The sequence below is a fragment of the Urocitellus parryii genome, unplaced genomic scaffold (assembly GCF_045843805.1).
Source record: "Urocitellus parryii isolate mUroPar1 unplaced genomic scaffold, mUroPar1.hap1 Scaffold_276, whole genome shotgun sequence".
Lineage (NCBI taxonomy): Eukaryota > Metazoa > Chordata > Mammalia > Rodentia > Sciuridae > Urocitellus > Urocitellus parryii.
In genome coordinates this window covers 30935-49174 of record NW_027552626.1, presented here as the reverse complement: position 1 = coordinate 49174, position 18240 = coordinate 30935, and the positions used below count along the sequence as shown (strand labels likewise).

General features: G+C 37.6%; 1 pseudogene; it reads right to left on the bottom strand.

The window, feature by feature from the left end:
- Positions 1–1098: 1098 nt before the first annotated feature.
- LOC144251907 (Golgi apparatus membrane protein TVP23 homolog B-like) lies at positions 1099–1731 on the bottom strand (annotated as a pseudogene).
- Positions 1732–18240: the final 16509 nt, after the last annotated feature.

Here is an 18240-nt window from a genome sequence, read left to right as displayed (position 1 = left end):
CTTGTTTTTGACTCCAATACACATTTATTCAACTAAAACAAAACATCTTTAAACATATTTTAACATTGTACAAATACATTCACAATACAATCTGCTGATTAAAAGACTCCAACAAAGTTTCCAGTATCTCAACAGAATTTACAACTGCCTACAATAATTTGTAGATTGGTTTAGTTTACAGTTAAATATATTGCCTTGTTTAAGAAAAATTATTAATACAAATGTATGATTTACAATATTCCCATTATAGCAAGAAAAAATAGATTCATAAAATGTCTTTAGGCATTTATTATGCCAAGTATTTAAATGATTATTTTTACTATGACATAAGAATAATATTCATTTAGTACTAAAAGATTTTATTAGTCCAGAGATCACTGAAGAGTTTACAGGAAGTTCCAAAATAAAATATGACTATCCTTTCTATGAAATAAATAAAACAGCAGCAATCCCTGGGTATCCCTTAAACATAAACTATAAAGATTCCATTTATTAGTTAGGCCTTAAGTATAAGAATAAAAGAAAATTTTAGAAACTAGTTAACACTACCAGCCTGAATTTGTTTTCACTTGTGCATGTCTAACATAAGCAATTTCAACATGAAGTATATATTTAAAATTAACATTTTTTCTAACTTTTTAACTCATACACAAGCCAAGTGTTTACTCTTAATCATGGAATCAACTTATTTCTGAAAATAACCTATAGAAATAGTATGTAAACACACATACCTTTGAGATATATTAAGAACATCCTATATTCTATGGATCAAAATGCAAATATCTCTGTAACATATGTAAACTAACACATTAATTTGGGATATACGGATACATTACTATATGCATACATATGTACACCATAAAATAAATTCTGACAATGTTCTTAATGATATCATACTTCCCAGCCTCAACTACTAGAAAAAGAAAATTAAAACTTTGTTTAAAAAAACAGTTTTTATAGTAACTTTGCAAGTGAAAACAAAACAAACAAACAAAAATCAATGCTCCTTTTTATACTGGACTGAGCTCTAAACAATTCATAATCAAGAATCTCTTCAGCCATTCCCCAGTATCACAGAAAATATAATTTTCTCTCTATTCAAGAAGTCTGTTCATTTCTGGTGTTTTGTCTTAAAAACTGCATTTCAAGATACCAGGTAGCCATGCTAGTTAAATTCTTCCAGCTGCCCACTTGCACCTAATGTAACCATACAGGTTGGCACCCTGTAGCACCACACCCATGATAACCATGCCAACCATTTTACTCTGAGGGAGAAGAAAGCACTAAAGGCAAATATCACTCACAGCACTGTACAGGCAATTAGTCCTAACCAAAAGATTCTTGATTCAACTTTTGAAACAGTTTTATTCTCCTGAGGAGATGCCTTCCTGGACTCAAACACCCAATGACTCTTTCTATCCTCATCAATATGATTCCACCACCCAAGGCCTACCATCAGTCTCTACCTGTGGCATTCTTCACTGCCCAAAAGTCACGTGACAACAACAAGATAATTGTCACCATACAAGCAATAAAGCTGCTGCTGAGCAATTCAGAGAGAAGATAGACTATAATGGCAGAGACTCAGAAGAACAAATGGAAAAATCATGCCACTGGGTGTCGGATTTTAGATTTTCTTGGTCTATTAGTTGTCTCTTCTTCTGCATCAAACAATGAAACATCTTCAGTGTCATCATTGCTGTCCTGACTGCAAGGCTCTGCCAGAGTCTCCTATTCCTACATGATTGCAGGGTACCCCTACAGGGCAGCTCACAAGGGAGCTGAAGAGGTGCCCGGAGGCCGCACCCCTTTCACTTCCTTGCGTGCATGACGTGCAAGATGGGCCGAGGAAAAAGACCACCCGCACCCCACCCACCACACAGAGCATTTCTACAGCCCAACATCGGATCTGCCCAGCGCTGGGCATTGGTTGAGGATGGGCTTCTCCTCTCCACACCTCCAAGCTTCCCGAGGCCTTCCCTATGAGGGCCTCGGAGCACCCAGATCACCTCCGCGACAACTACCCTTGGTCCTCCATCCTTCCCGCCCACTCAGCTCTTCCTCAAGACGGACAGCCAGAGGGGACACCACACAACCACCCCTGTGTACCCGGCTCACTCCACAAACCCTGCAGGAGGGACCCTTCCTCCCGCCAAGCCTAGGCCACCCGCTCTCCGTGCCCACAGCCCCTCACCTCATGTTTCTAATTTCTTAATAATTTTCTAATCTATATTATAACCATTTTCTCCTTCTAAATGGTCATCAAAGTCTTTTTTTATTGTTCTGAGAGGATATTTAATGTGAATATACTTTTATGATGTGACACATCTGCTCACAATAGGCTATTTCTATTGTAAGAGATTTTGATTCTGATATTTTGATAGTATAATGTGAATGTACTTTATGATATGACACATCTGGTCACAATAGACTATTTCTATTGTAAGAGTATTTTGATTATTAACTGGTTTTCAGGCTTAACATTTTCCTAAGAGTGGTGATGGTTCACTTTCTATTTGATTACACAAATAAGGCACTGATTTAAAAAAATATTGTGGTGCTAGGGATCAAACCCAGGGCCTCCTGAATTCTGGATAAGGTATGCCACCACTGAGCTACATCCCAGCCCCATAGATTCTTTGTTTTTGTTAGCTTTATGACTAGCTATATCAATGAGAAACTTACATAGAAATTCAACTACATTTGAAAACATTAAAGAGTTTGGGCATCCAATATTTTTATGATTTCTAAAATATAATTTCCCCGTAAAACACGAGAATATCTAAGATCACTCATAATGCATGCTTCCATTGATGTTTCTCTAGTTTTACCACTTCTGAAGAACGTCATGGAGGAAACTGACTATGATATTCTTTTAAATTTTTCTTTTTTTAGAAAGCATCATAAGTTATTGTCACAAATTCTGTTTACATTTTTTGTTTAAATATTTTTCCTAGTGGCAAATATTTGATGCTATTACTGTTGAAGGGTATACATAGAAACAAACGAAAGATAAGACTCCCTTGGGATCAATGATTCATTCACAATGAATCAATCTGCTCTTGTAACATATTTTTTATCATGACTCTTTTGAAAAAGTTCAACCATGACTTGAAATAGTGTCTCTAAAACATAGATTTTTTTTCTCTAAAGTTTTGAAATTTTTAGAGAGAAAATCCAGAACCCAGAAATAGCAAAATAAATAATGATAAATAAGTTTAAACATATTATTACTTTAACATAAAACATATAAAATAAGTATTTATCTTACATTATCTTACATTATCTTACATTTTTGTTATAAATGCTCTTAACAAAATGCAGAACTAGTTAAGAATGTCAATTATTAGTAATTGACATTCTGAGTAATTAAATGAGCAGGTGTTTGAAAAATATAGCCATGTCTTAAGATTTTATTTTAGAGTAGTTTTATGTTTACACAGAAATTGCAAAGAAAATGCAGAGATCTACTATGTAACTTCTACCCAGTTTTTTTGCTCTTATGACTTACGTGAGCTATCTCAGATGTGTTAACTTCATACATGATTTTTCATGATAAACAGATACTGATATGCTCTTATTAACTAATGTCTGTGTTTCCTTTGAATTCTCAGTACAGCCTCTTTCAGTTCCAGGACCCCATCTAAGATTCCACAAGACAGTCATCCTGTCTCCATAGGCTTTTCTTCGTAGCGACAGTTTCTCTGACCTTCCTTTCTCTGATGCCCTTGATGTTTGAGGAGGACCTGACAGTTGAGGAGTACCTATCAGGTACTTTTTAGATTTTCAGTTGATGTTTTTCTCATATGTAGACAGGTTATGGATTGGGGAAAGCAGATTACAGATGAAGTGCTATTCTCCATTTCATATCCTCAAGGTGCTCACCTGACTGATGTAGTGTTTGCCAGATTTCTCACTGTGAAGTTATGTTTCTCTACATGTACACATTATATATATTGTTTTGGAGTAAGTCACTATGCAGAGCCCCCTCTTAAGGAGTGGGAAGTTAGGCCTAACTCCTTGAGGGCCAAATGTCCACCTCAATTACTTGAAATTCTGCATAAGAGGTTTTTATTTAGCCTCTTTTGTTTATCTGTTTAGTCATTTACTTGTAAATAAATGAGCATCTGGATATTTACTCCAAGATTTTGTTTGTTATCCAACTCTATAGTGCTTTGTTGCTTACTTCATTCCTGCTTGAAGCCTTTGGGAATAGCTTTGACCATTCTTTCCACTGGGAGTTCTTTCTATTGTTTCCTGTTTTCTTTTAACAGGAAAGAATAGTATAATACCCTCAATTAGGCCTTTTACACTTATAAAACATTTCACTGAGGCTTTAAGTACAATATAATATTCTTATGAAGACTCTAACATATATAGTACGCACTGAAATAATATGAGTTTGTTATCAATAAATATCATTAATGATACCACTGGCTGATATCACATACACATTGAGACCCCTAGAAAATAGCATGTCAAACCTTCAAACTCATAAGATATCCTCACAGAGAACTAGAAAAAATATGATATCTTCATTGAGGCATTTGACACATATATGAAATCCTTGTGGAAGCCTATGTCACATAAAAATATTCTCAATAAGTTCTCTAAAACTCACATAAAAACTAAGTTCTTTGACACCTATAATATTTTCAATGAGTCCTCTACACATATAATCAATGAGGACTCTGACATATAATGTCCTCACAGAGGTTTCTAACATGCTCAATATCATTACTGAGGCCTGTGTCAGTCATAAAATATCCATGAGAGCCTATGACAAATAAGGAAAAAACACATTGAGGCCTCTGAAACACAATAATATTTTTATTCAGAGCTCTAACTAAACACATGAAACTATTTAAAAAGGCACTGTCTTCACTGAGGGCTCTGACATATATTACTGACTCTTTTGACAACTATAATATTCTCAGAGGAGACTCTAAAACATATGATATCATAAGTCCTTTGACACAAGTCCCATTGTCACTAAGGATTCAAATGCATTTAGTATTCTCACTGAGGCATGTGACCCTAATGGTATCCTCACTGAGGCTGTTGACAATAATGAAGTACTGGTACTGAGACATCTGACTCAGGAATAGCTTTGCTGAGGTGGCTGGTGCATTTAAAATACTCCCTGAAACATCTGAGAGGTATAATATACTCCCTGAGGCCTCTAACTTCCTGAGGTCTTTGAAATATTTAATATCTACATTGACACCTACAGTATCTATAAGAGTCATACTGAGGTCTCTAATAATAACAATAAACTATTGGAGACATCTGAGATGTACAATTGGATAACAGAGGTCTCTTGCACTTAGAATGTCTTCTTGATGCCTCTGGCACTGCCATCATGTACTCACAGAGGTCCCTTTCTATAGGAGAAAACTGAGGCCTCTGACAAGTATAGTAAGTTTACTGCCAACTCCCAAAACATAATGTCAAAGGTGAAGCCTGTGACAAACACTCTATATTGTCACTGAGGAATCTTCCACATATCATCATTGAGGCCACTGCCATGAACAGGATACCTGTACTGTGACCTTGATCCCATTCAAGGGGATGGGTTGGTGAAGTCTCAGAAACTCTGGTAATACCCTGGCACTGGACTTTGATACATAATATCCATGTGAAGCCTCTGACACATAAAATAACCACACTCAGGCCTTGGATATTTTTATAATAGCCCCAGAATGGTTTCTGACACTCATATCACATCCTCAGTGAGTCTTCCTCTAACGCCAACATGAATCCTCCTGAGGCCTCTGACATTCACATCCTATCTCATTTGAGTCCCAAAACACTAATGAGATTCTTACTGAGGACTCTGAAATGGATATCATCCTCATACAGGACAGTGAGATCAATATAATATCCAACCTGAGGCTTCTGTCATTCAGAAATATCCTAATCAAGGCTTCTGACACTCAAGGAATATCACACTGAGTGCTCTGGGGCACTAGAAGTCCACACAGATTTAGACCCTCTAGAGTCATCCAAAAGTACTGAGGCCTCTGTAGGTAACATGAGGTACAATGAGTCCTCAGAGACATATATGTCTCATTGAGGTCTCTGACACATATAAAATTCCCACTGAGGATTCCATCCTATGTACAGTATGGAATGAGTCATTTGACCCCGTATTATCCTCACTGACCTCTGAGAGAGATTCTGTTCTCAGTGAGGCCTCTTACACATATTAGATCATCACAAAGGCATGTGGTGTTCATTTCATAATCTCACTGAGGCCTTCCACACTGATATTCTCTCTACCCTGAAACTTCATCACATACAATGTCCTCACTGGGTACCATGGCACTGCCATCATTATTCTCAAGGAGGCCTCTGACACATAGAATTTCCTCACTGAGAACTCTGAGCCCTAAAATATATTCACTGAGGACAAAATCCTCAGGAAGTCCTCTAATATTCAGAAGTTTTCTTCACCTCACAGTCATATAAAATAGTAAATAAGGATTCTGACACTTATACTATCTACCCTGAGGCCTCTGACACAAATATTTAACAATCCTATTTGAGGCCGGTGGTGATAACAAAATAAACTCGTGAAGTCTGACACATATCATATCCTCACTGGGGCCTCTGACCTTGACAGAATATCTTCAGTATGTCCCCTAACAAAAGTATTATTCTCACTCAGCTTTTGATCCTCAAAGAACTTTCACCATATAATATGCTAACAGAGTCCTTTTCTTATTACAGCACATATATGTCCTGACTCAGGCCTATGGCACTTAAGAAACATTCTTATGGAGGTCTCTGACACTCGTGTAATATCCTTCGTGAGTCGTTCTCTGACACATTGGATACTCACTGAGGATTCCTTGATTATCTGGCATTTCTTGATTATCTCACTGAGTCCATAAACACTCCTATTCTATTTATTGAGGATTCTTAAGTGTACAATATCCTTCACTCTGATCTCTATCAGTCATATCCTCTCCTTCCTTTTTCCTCTGACAGTTGCACAACTTATTCATAGAGACTTGTGGGACTCAAGAAATATCCTCAATCCTCTTGGCCATCAGTGAGCTCAGGCACACCTAATAGCCTCACTGACAAAGACCCCTATTGTCTAAAATATTAAAAAATCACTGAAGACTCTGAAAGTACCATCCTATCAACACAGATCCTTCTGACACTTTTAAGTATCCACTTGAAGTCTCTGACACAGACAATAACTCCACAGAGGACTCTGACTTGGACATAATGTTTTCACAGAGTCCTGGATCACATGTATGATTTTTCACTGAGGTTTCTGACTATCAGTTCATAGCCTTGCTCTGGACTCTGACAGTAAATATCCACATGAAGATTCTAGGGTATATGATAGGATTACAGAGGCCTCCTACTCTTCCCATAGTTACACTGGACTCTGACCCCTGCAATATCCTCATTTGGGCTATGCTATTTATATAGAATTCTCCTGTGTGTCTCTTACTCTGATAGGATATCCTCCATGCCTCCTCTGACATTCATATCCCATACTCACTGAGGCATCTGACATTCATATACAATCACACTGAAGGTACATTCACCCCTAATCAACTTCCTGAGGACTCTGAAACTTAAAATGTCCCACTCACAGCTCCAAGAATCACATGAATGTCTTTCCTGAGGTCTTTGAAATCCATATAATAAACTCCTAGAGGATTCTGATGTATATAAAGTCCTTTCTTGTCCTCTGACACTAACCTAGTATATTCACTGAATCCTGTGATAATAACATTGTAGTCTCACTGAGGCTTCTGAAATAAATGAAATCTTCATTCAGGGTACTCATACCTTCTACCCACAGTAAGGCCTCTAACACCTGGTATCTGCCCTGGGGGCCTCTGACAAACAATATTTTCCCTTAGCCCTTCAACAAGCAAACTATCCTCAGCTAGGCTCAGACACATTTTGAATGTCCTCCCTCAGGGCACATTCAATGCCTCCTCCCTCAGGCTTCTGATGCTCATGTAATATCAACACTGAGGCCTGTAGCCCATATACTTGCTGAGGCCTCTGACACACAAAATATTATCTCTGAAGATTCAGATGCATGTGATATTCTCAGGCCTCTGACATATCCTCCATTGTCACTAAGACTTCTGACTCAATGAGGTCTGTGACCCTAATAGTGTCCTCACTGAGGCCTCTGACAGCAATGAAGTATCAATGCTGAATCCACTGACTCAGTTAAAAGCCTCACTGAAGAGTCAGGAGCATTTAATATCCTACCTTAAGCCTCTGGCAGATATAATATAACTTTTTTAGGCCTCTAACTCCCTGAGGACTTGAAACACACAGTATCTACATTGCGACCTACAGGACCTATAAGAGGCTTACTGAGGCCCCTAATATTAATGATGTAGTATTGGAGACATCTGACACATGTAATTGACTAACAGAAGTCTCTTCCACTTAGAATCTTTTTGACAGCCATCATATACTTATGGAGGCCTCTTTCCATAGGAGAAACCTGAGGCCTCTGACAGGTATAGTAAATTTACTGCAGCCTCTATGAAGTATAATATCCAATGTGAGGCCTGTAACAAACACATCACTTTCTCACTGAAGCCTTGGACACATATCACATCATCACAGAGGCCTCTGACATCAATAATATATCTAAACTGTAACCTTGGTCATGTTCACATTGTTACTGAGGCCTCAGGCAGTCTGGTAACACCCTGACTCTAGACTCTGACACTTAGTATCCATGAGAAGACTCGGCCACCTACAATATTCTCACAGAGGCCTATGTCAAATACAGTGTTATCACTGAAGTTTCTGACACATAAGATATAATGATTGTGGCCTTGGACACTTTTATAATAGTGTGAAGCAGGTATCTGATACTCATATCATATCCTCAATGTATCCTTTCTGAAACTCCCATGATTCCTCCCTGAGGCCTCTGACATTCACATAATATAGCACTGAGTCCACTCACACTGGTAACATACTGCCTGAGGACTCTGCAGTGGATATCATCCTCATGCAGGACAATGAAATGAATATAATATCCACCTTAGGCTTCTCAAGCTCAGATAATGACCTCCATTAGACCTCTAACACTTAAGTACTATCCTACCAAGTGCTCTGGGGTACCTGATGTCTGCACAGATTAATGCTCTGATAGATATTCAAAATATAACTGAGACCTCCAAAGGTTACATAGTATGTACAATGAGTCCTCTGACACATTCATGTGTCTCATTGAGGTCTCTGACACATATGAAATCCCCACAGAGGGCTCCAACCTTTGTAGAGGAGGGACTGAGTCATTTGAGCCCATATTTTCCTCACTGACAAGTCTGAGAAAAATCGTCTTCTCGGTAAATCCTCTTCCATGTAATATGTAGTCATTAAGGCCTCTGATACTCATTTCATAATCTCACTGAGTCCTTTCACACTGATATTCTTTCAACCCTGAAAACTCCATCTCTTACAGTGTCCTCACTTGGTACCTTGGCACTCCCACCATTATTCTCAATGAGACATCTGACACACAGAAGTTCTTCAGTGGAGCGCTGGGGTTGTGGCTCAGTGACAGAGCACTCGCCTTACACGTGTGAGACCCTGGGTTTGATCCTCAGCATCATATAAAAATAAATAAACAAAATAAAGTTAGTGTGTCCTGTATAACTAAAAAAAATTTAAAAAAAAAACTTACTCACTAGAAATTTCATCTCTAAAATATACTTACTGAGGAAACTATTCTCAATAACACCTCTCCTAGTCAGAAAATTTTCTTCACTAAGGACCTTCATAGTCACATAACAGAGTGAGTGAGGCTATGATACCTACATTCTCTACCCCTAGTCTCTAACACGTATACTCAACTCTCTGAGGCCTCTTAAGAGAAAATACCCTGGTTGAGACCTATAGTAATAGCAAAATAATCTCAATGAAGACTTTGACACCTATCACATCCTTATTAAGGCCTCTGACTTCGACCAAATATCTTCAGTACATGTTCTGAAAAATGTATCAGTCTCAATGAGGATTCAGACACTCAGGTGATAGCCTCCCTCTGGACTCTGACACTAAATGTCCATATGAAGGCACTGTCACATATAATAGGCTAACACAGGTCTCTTCCTATTACAGCACATATATGTCCTCACTCAGGCCTGCAGCACTCATGGAATATTCTCATGGAGGTCCCTGACACTCAGGAAATATCCTCAATGATTCCTCCTCTGACACTCAATATTGTGTAATTATTGAGGGCACTGAAATTCCTTGATCATCTCACTGAGTCCATAATTTTTTCTGTCACATGTATAATAAACTCACTCAGGGCTCTGACACTCATGTCCTCTCCTCCCAGTTGCCTCTGACACTTACATCACATATTCACAGAGGCTTGCTGTATGTAGATAATATTCTCCCTCAACCTTCTGTCTGTCCCTCAGTTAATATCTCCATGAGAGCTCAGGCACAACTAAGAGCATCACTGGCAGAGATCCTAATTGTCTAGTCATATTTAAAAATCATGGAGGGCTCAGACAGTATCTTTCTGTCAACACAGACTCCTCTGACATTTTAAGTGTCTCCTTGAGGTCTATGACACAGACACTCTCCATGCAGGACTCTCACCCAAGCAGTACAAATGCTCAGGCCTTTGACACAATTATATCCCCAGTGAGGGGTGTGACACTGATGTAGCCTCTTCCTTGATAACTCTAACACTCATAATGTTCTCACTGAGTAGGCTGGCATTCCTGTCACATCCTATGTGAGACTTCTTATACAGGATTTCCTCCCTGAGATCTTTGAGGCATAGATTAAACATTCAAAGATCTCAAACACATTCAAAGCCTCCAGCTAAGCCTCTTGCAGTAAGATATTTTCCTCACTAAGGATATTCATAGTCATGTAATAGTGTGATTGAGGGATCTGAAACATATTATATACATTGAGTTCTTGGACATATGTATTCAACTCACTGAGAACTCAGAGACAATACCCTAGCTGAGTCCTGTGGCAATCATTGATTAATCTCAATGAAGCCCCTGACACATCCTCAATGAGGCCTGTAGCTGGATAATATTTTATTATTGATTTCTGGGTCACATATGTGATTCTTGCTGAAACTTGCTGAAACTCAACTAATAGCCTCACTCTGGAATTAACTTTAAACATCAAGTATCGAAGGCATATACTGTATTTGCAAAGGCCTCTTACTCTTACCATTGGCACACTAATGACTATGACCCATGTAATATCCTTGTTCTGATGGTGTCTACTCAAATAGAACCCTCCTGGTGGTCTTATCCCTGATAGGATATTCATAATAAGTCCTCCTCTGACATTTGCATCCTATACACACTGTGGCCTCTAATATTCATATTTTATTTCATTGATTATACAGACACCTGTAAGCAACTTCCTAAAGAAGCTCTAAACTATCCTCACTCACAGCATTTAGAATTGTGATATTTTCTCGGAGAGTTCTGAAACCCATATTAATAGACTCATAGAAGATTTCAATGCATAAAATTTCCTCATGTGGCTGCTGATACTAATAGATTTTATTCACTGAGTTCTGAGATACTCCATCATAATCCCCCTGAGGTTTATGAAATCTTCACTCAGGTTCTTATACGTTCTACCCACACTGAAGCCTCTGACTCATGGTATCCTCATAGTGGCCTCAGGAAAACATATTTTTCTCTTACCCCTCTAAAAAGCAATCTATCCTCTGCTGAGACCTCTAACAACAATGAAGTACCAGTGTTGAGTCCTCTGACTCAGTTAATAGCCTCAATGAGATTTTGGGCTCATGTTATATCTTTCTGAATACTCTGACATATATAATATACTCCCTGAGGCCTCTAAATCCCTGAGGTCCTCTGACACTTTTAAGTGTCTCCTTGAGGTCTCTGACACAGACTGTAGCTCCACTTGGGACTTTCACCCAAGCAGCAGAAATTCCAAGGCCTTCAACACAGTAATACCCTCAATGAAGTATGTGACATTAGTATACCTTCTCCCCTGAGGACTCTAACACAATTAATGTTCTCTCTCAGTAGCCTGGCATTCCTGTTTTATCCTCTGTGAGGCCTCTGACATATAGGATTTCTTTCCTGAGACCTTTGAGCCATAGATCGAACATACTGAGATCTCAAACACATGCAATGCCTTCAACAAGGCCTCTTGCAGTCAGATATTTTTCTCATATAAGGATGTTCATAGTCATATAACAGTGTGATTGATGGCTCTAATACATATACTACTCACACTCAAGTAATAGCTTTTCTCTGGATTCTGACACATAATATCCTCCTGTAGACTCTAACACATTTACTATGCTTACTGAAGTCTCTAACAAACAATAAGGGCTTCAGTGAGGACTGAAACTTCTGATATACATAATATTCTTAGTCAGGGCTTTCACATTTATATAAAATTCTAATTGAGTTCTCTGATATTCATATAATGTCCTCAGTGAAGCTCCATCTATGTAAAAGATGTAATGCCTCACTGAGGCATTTTACAGAATATACTCATTGAGGTCTGTAACACTCATATAATATTTTCACTGATTCCTCTGACACTCATGTAATGAGGCCTCTGTCATCTATAATGTCCTCACTCAGTGCTCTGACATACAACATGCAATTTAAGGCCTTTACCTATATAATATCCTCTCTGATACCTGTGGCACTAATATGATATCTTCACTGAGGTTTATAACAAATATCATGTTCACATGAGGCCTCTAACACATATAATGATCTCACTGAGGCCTCTGTTTAATGCACTATCCACATTAAAACCTCTAAAGAATACAATCTTCTCACTGAGGTTTCTGACACATAAAATGTGCTCACTGAGTTCTCTAACACATATAACATCCTCTCTCAGTTCTATATCTCATGTAATATCCACACCGAGTCCTGTGACACTAATATAGTATCTTCATTGTAGCCTTTACCAGATACACTATACTCATGAGGCTCTGAAAAGACCTGTGGCACACATATAATATTCTTTTTTACACATAATATTCTTACTGATGCCTCTGAAATTTTCACACTGAGTTATCTGACACATTGATATCCATGCTGATATCTTTAAAATTTATATCATCACTTAGTCCTCTGACACATATAAGGGGGCATATAATATCCTCAGTGAGTCCTCTTACAGATATAATATGTTAACTAAATGGACTAAAATTCATATTGGCTTCATTGAGGCCTCTGACACTCATATAATATCACCACTGAGATTCTGACAAACGTAATATGATCAGTGAAGACTCTAATACATATAATGTGCTCACTGAGTTATCTGACACTTATGTAATATTCTTTAATTTTTTTATTTTTTAGTTGTAGTTGGACACAAAGTATTGTACCTTTATTTTTTGTGTATTTTTATGTGGTGTTGAGGATTGAACCCAGGCCCTCACATGTGCTAGGCAAGTGCTCTACTGCTGAACCACAACCCAGCCCCAAATGTAATATTCTTAATGAGGTGGATGATACATATATATCCACACAAAACCCTTTGACATTCATGTAATAGTCTCATTTAGGCCTCTGAAATATATAATAACCTCACCAAGTTCTCTTTATAATTTTTTTTTCTTTTTTTATTATTGGTTGTTCAAAACATTACAAAGCTTGTGACATATCATATTTCATACATTTGAGCATAAAGATTGCAGAATCACATCAGTTACACATCCACGTCACCAAGTTCTCTTGACACTCATAATATTCTCACCGAAATCTCTGATACTCATATAATATCATCAGTTAAGACTATAACACATATATTTTTTTTATTAGTTTCTCATGGCAGTACAATGATCTTGACATAACATATATTATCCTCATTGAGTTCGCTGGATATTCATATAACAATCTCACTGAGGCCTCTGGCAAAAATAATACCTTGATTGAGTCCTCTGAGTGACATAATATACTCCTTGAGTCATCTAACTCAAAATGACCTATTGAAGACTTTGACACTCAATAATATTCTCAATAACTTGAATACACTGGTATAAACTTGTAATCCCAATGAATCGGGAGCATGAGTCAGGAAGATTGCATGTTTGAATTCAGCCTCAAAAATTTGGTGAAGCTCTGTCTCAAAATAAAAATATAAAAAGAGCTGAGGATGTATCTCAGTGGTAAAGTACTCCTTGGTTCAATCCCCAGAACACACACACACACACACATACACACACACACACATACACACACACACACACACACACACACACACACATATATACACATATATATAATATATTTGCATAAATATATATTTGCATGCATTATATAAATATATAATTTATATAAAGGTGTATATATATTCTCACTGCAGCTTATGACATATATAATATACTCACTCAGACCTCTGACATTCATATAATATTCTCAATGTGTACTCTAACAAATATCCTCAATTTGCCTTTAATAATTATCATATTCTACAGTGGGGCCTCTGATACTCAATAATAATCTCACTGGGGTCTCTGACAAATATAGTATTCTCACAGCGGCTTCAAATACTCAAATATTGTCCCTGGTCAGGTATTTGACACACATAATATTCACACTGAAGCCTCCAAAACATATAATATCCTCACTAAAATCTCTAGCACATATAGTGTTATTACTGAGACCTGTGATACTAATATAGTATCTTCAACGAGACCTGCTACACTAATATAATATTTTATTCAGGACTCTACCACTAATATAATATCTAAACTGAAACTTCTGGCCTATATAATATCCTCACTAAGGCCTGTAATGCAGATAATATTCTCATTGAATCCTCTGCCACTCATGACACATACAATGTCCTCACAGAGGCATGTAGTCCTAATATAATAGTTGATCTTTTGTTTTTGTTTTTTTTTTTGTACTAGATATTGAATCCAGGGGCACTTAACCATTAAGCTACATGCCAGCCCTTTTATTTATTTATTAATTTTTGAGACAGGGTATCTCTAAGTTGCTTAAAGCCTCACTTAGTTGCTGAGGCTGGCGTTGAACTTGCCATCCTCCTGCCTCAGCCTTATGAGCTTCTGGGATTACAAGCATACATGACCTTTTGTCATTGATATTATTACAGTATACACATTGTGCTCTTTAATACTTATGTGATATTCACATTGTTTCCCAAAGTATGCTTACAGTGTAAATAGATCGCCTCTAATAGTAATATATTTACTTACCATGGACCCTTACTGCCTTCACAGCGATATCCAGACTGTGGTCTTTAATGCTAATCTACTATGAACACATTGGTTTTATATCACTATAATAATCGCTAAGTGACCTTCTTATACTAATATAACATCCAAAATTTAGCCTCTAATATTAATGTAACACACAAACACACACACACACACAGTGGCTTCTAATGAAAAATTTTCTTGCAATGGTATTTCTGAGATTTGGCTGAGCTGGATTTATAAGGGTCAACTTCCCTAATAAAGTCTGATGTCTGTTTTTCTGGCATAGTACTGACATGGTGGTTTTTAATAAGCAGTTGACTTTCTCATAGTGCTAAACTTACAGGAACCCTGTATTGGTGGTGCAAAATGCTCTGTATCCTTTCACTCACATTCCCCACTAGTCATTGCTATGCCAGGTTTGTATGTCCATGTAAAACACAGCAATGTATTTTACTCAATGTAGGGATGGATACTCTCAGGTGACCATCACATAACCTGCAAATCAGGACGTCAGCAAGCTCCTCCATGACAATCAATCCTCACTTTCACTACCTGCCCAACTGGGGAACAAAAGCACTCTTTTTTTTTACTCATACATAAAATTCTTTTCCTAAAACTCCTTTTGAGCCTGTCCCTCACTCTCATGACGTTAACAGATGGAAAGTATACACATGTACTTTTCTTTTAATACCTACTTTCAGTTCTTTGGGGTTAAATACATAGAAATGGAGTTGTTGAGTAGTATGATAATTCTATTTTTACTTTTTGATGAAATAGCAAACTATTCCACACACAAGCTTCACATTATTTATTGTCACAGGTATATAAAAGAGTGCTGATTTCTCTTCATCCTTACCCAAAAGTGGAGCTTATCTTGGAAGAAAATCAGTAGGAAAAGTAGAGCTCATCTTAGAAGAAAATCAGACCTTCCGCAATTAGAAATTAAATTGTATAATGGCATGTTGCCCCAGTGGTTGCAGGAGCTGTTGCTGAGGACCTCTGGAGTATATGTGTAGGAGGCTAGCTTGGGGGACACAACAAGAACTCCATGGATAAAAATAGAGGATTGAAAATTCATGGAAGAAACAGAGAAGGAATAGTAGAGCTTACCTTTTGGATTGCCTTTTTTCTTGGAATATTTTTATGAAATGTTCACAAGGTTGCCCCAAATCACTCGTTATTTTTAAATATTTTTATTATGGCTTTATTAGTAAAAGTGAGGAAATTTCACTGCAGTTTTAACTTGCATGTCTATAATGAAACTAATACAATATCCTGTTAATCATCTTTCATGTTTACTAGTAAAAAGTGTATATTCAAGTTCTTTGTCAATTTGAAGCTACTTTGTGGTTTGTTGTGCCAAGAAATATATTCTTGGTCTCTGCTTCAGTTTCCTGTCTCTTAGCTCCTCATTCTTCAATCTATGAAGCAATGTGTCTGTCTGATACCAGTTAGGTGATTAATGGTCTAGGGCTCCTGGGCAACACAGGATGACCATATTCAGTGGGGACAAAAAAAACAAACATCATTACAGAGTTTGAACTTGAGCCTTCCCACATATATAAGGAGAACAGAGGAACTGAAGGCTAAACTGGTAACAAATGATCAATGATTTAATGAATCATGGGTACTTAATGAAGCATCCAAAAAAGAAAAAGATAGAGTTTTAGGACTCTATGTTGTTGAAGGTGCTGGCAGGATGCCCTTTACCACTTACCTTTCCCTGTGTGTGTGGTCATATGCTTGCTCAAATATATTATTTAAAATATGTTTGAAAGATATGCTTTATGGTGAATTGATAGTACTAAATAGTTTTCTGGCAGCTGTGAGCCACTACAGCAAATGATTCAAAGAAGAGGGTCATGGAATGTCTCATTTGTGTCCATGTTAGAAGTTGTAAGCCACCTGGGCACTTGCTGCTTCCATAAGTTCAAGTGAGAACTCTGCCATATTCAGGTAGGTAGTGTTAGAGTTTATATTAAGATTGGGGTTAGGGGTTGGGTTAGGGGTTGGATTAGGGGTTTGATGTTGGGAAAAGGGTTGGGGCTAGGTTAGGAAAATGGTTAGAGGTTTATGGTGAGAATTAGACTTAAGGTTTAGGGTTAGACTTAGGGGTTAGAGTTAGAAGATTAAGGTTAATGGTTGGCTTGGGGTTGGGATTAGCAATATTTTTAGGCATAGGGTTAAGTTAGGGTTTATGGCATGGGATAGAGGTTTAAGGTTAGTGTTAAGAGTTAAGGTTTGATTTTTATTGCATGAAGAAAGGCATCAGGGTAGAGAAATATGGAAAGTGAATGGATGGGAGAAGGAATAAAGCACCAATTGATTTGAGATACTATTAACCTGTAAAAACATTTCACAGTAAAGTGTTTCAATATGGTTGGTACCCCATTATTATCCAAAGTACATGTATGAAGACACAAATTGGTGTGGATAAACTTAAGGAAATAGAGAGAGTAGAAGAGAAAATAAAGGAGAAGTAAGTGAAGGACAACCAAAGAAACAATATCAAGTAAAACAGAAACCCTTATAGGAAATGAGTAACATATAAAATGTTTCTTCTGGCTGAGAAGTTAACTACAAGAGGCTACACATAAAATCTATGAAGATAAATTCTTTTTGGAATCTGGAGAAACAAATTAGAAGATAATCCAGAACTTCCAAAATTATAAACAGGTGTGGAGGCCTGTGGTACCAGTGATTCCAGACTCTGAGGCTTATGGATTACATGAGCACATATTCTAGCCTAGCCAGATTTAACACAGGCTGCTGAGGAGAAAAAGAAGGCTGAGAGGAATGGAAAGTCATGAAAGAAACAGAGAAGGAAAAGCTGAGTTTCATAGACTGCTACTAACAAAACCATAGGGGTGGAGCTAACCAGGCACTTAGGATAGAATATCACAATGCCATATGCCTCAGATGCTAGATGTGAAAATACAGGTTTTGTTTGCCCAGCTGGATTTTGGTCTTGCTTTTGTCCCATCCCTTCTCTCTATGCCCCTATTTCTCCC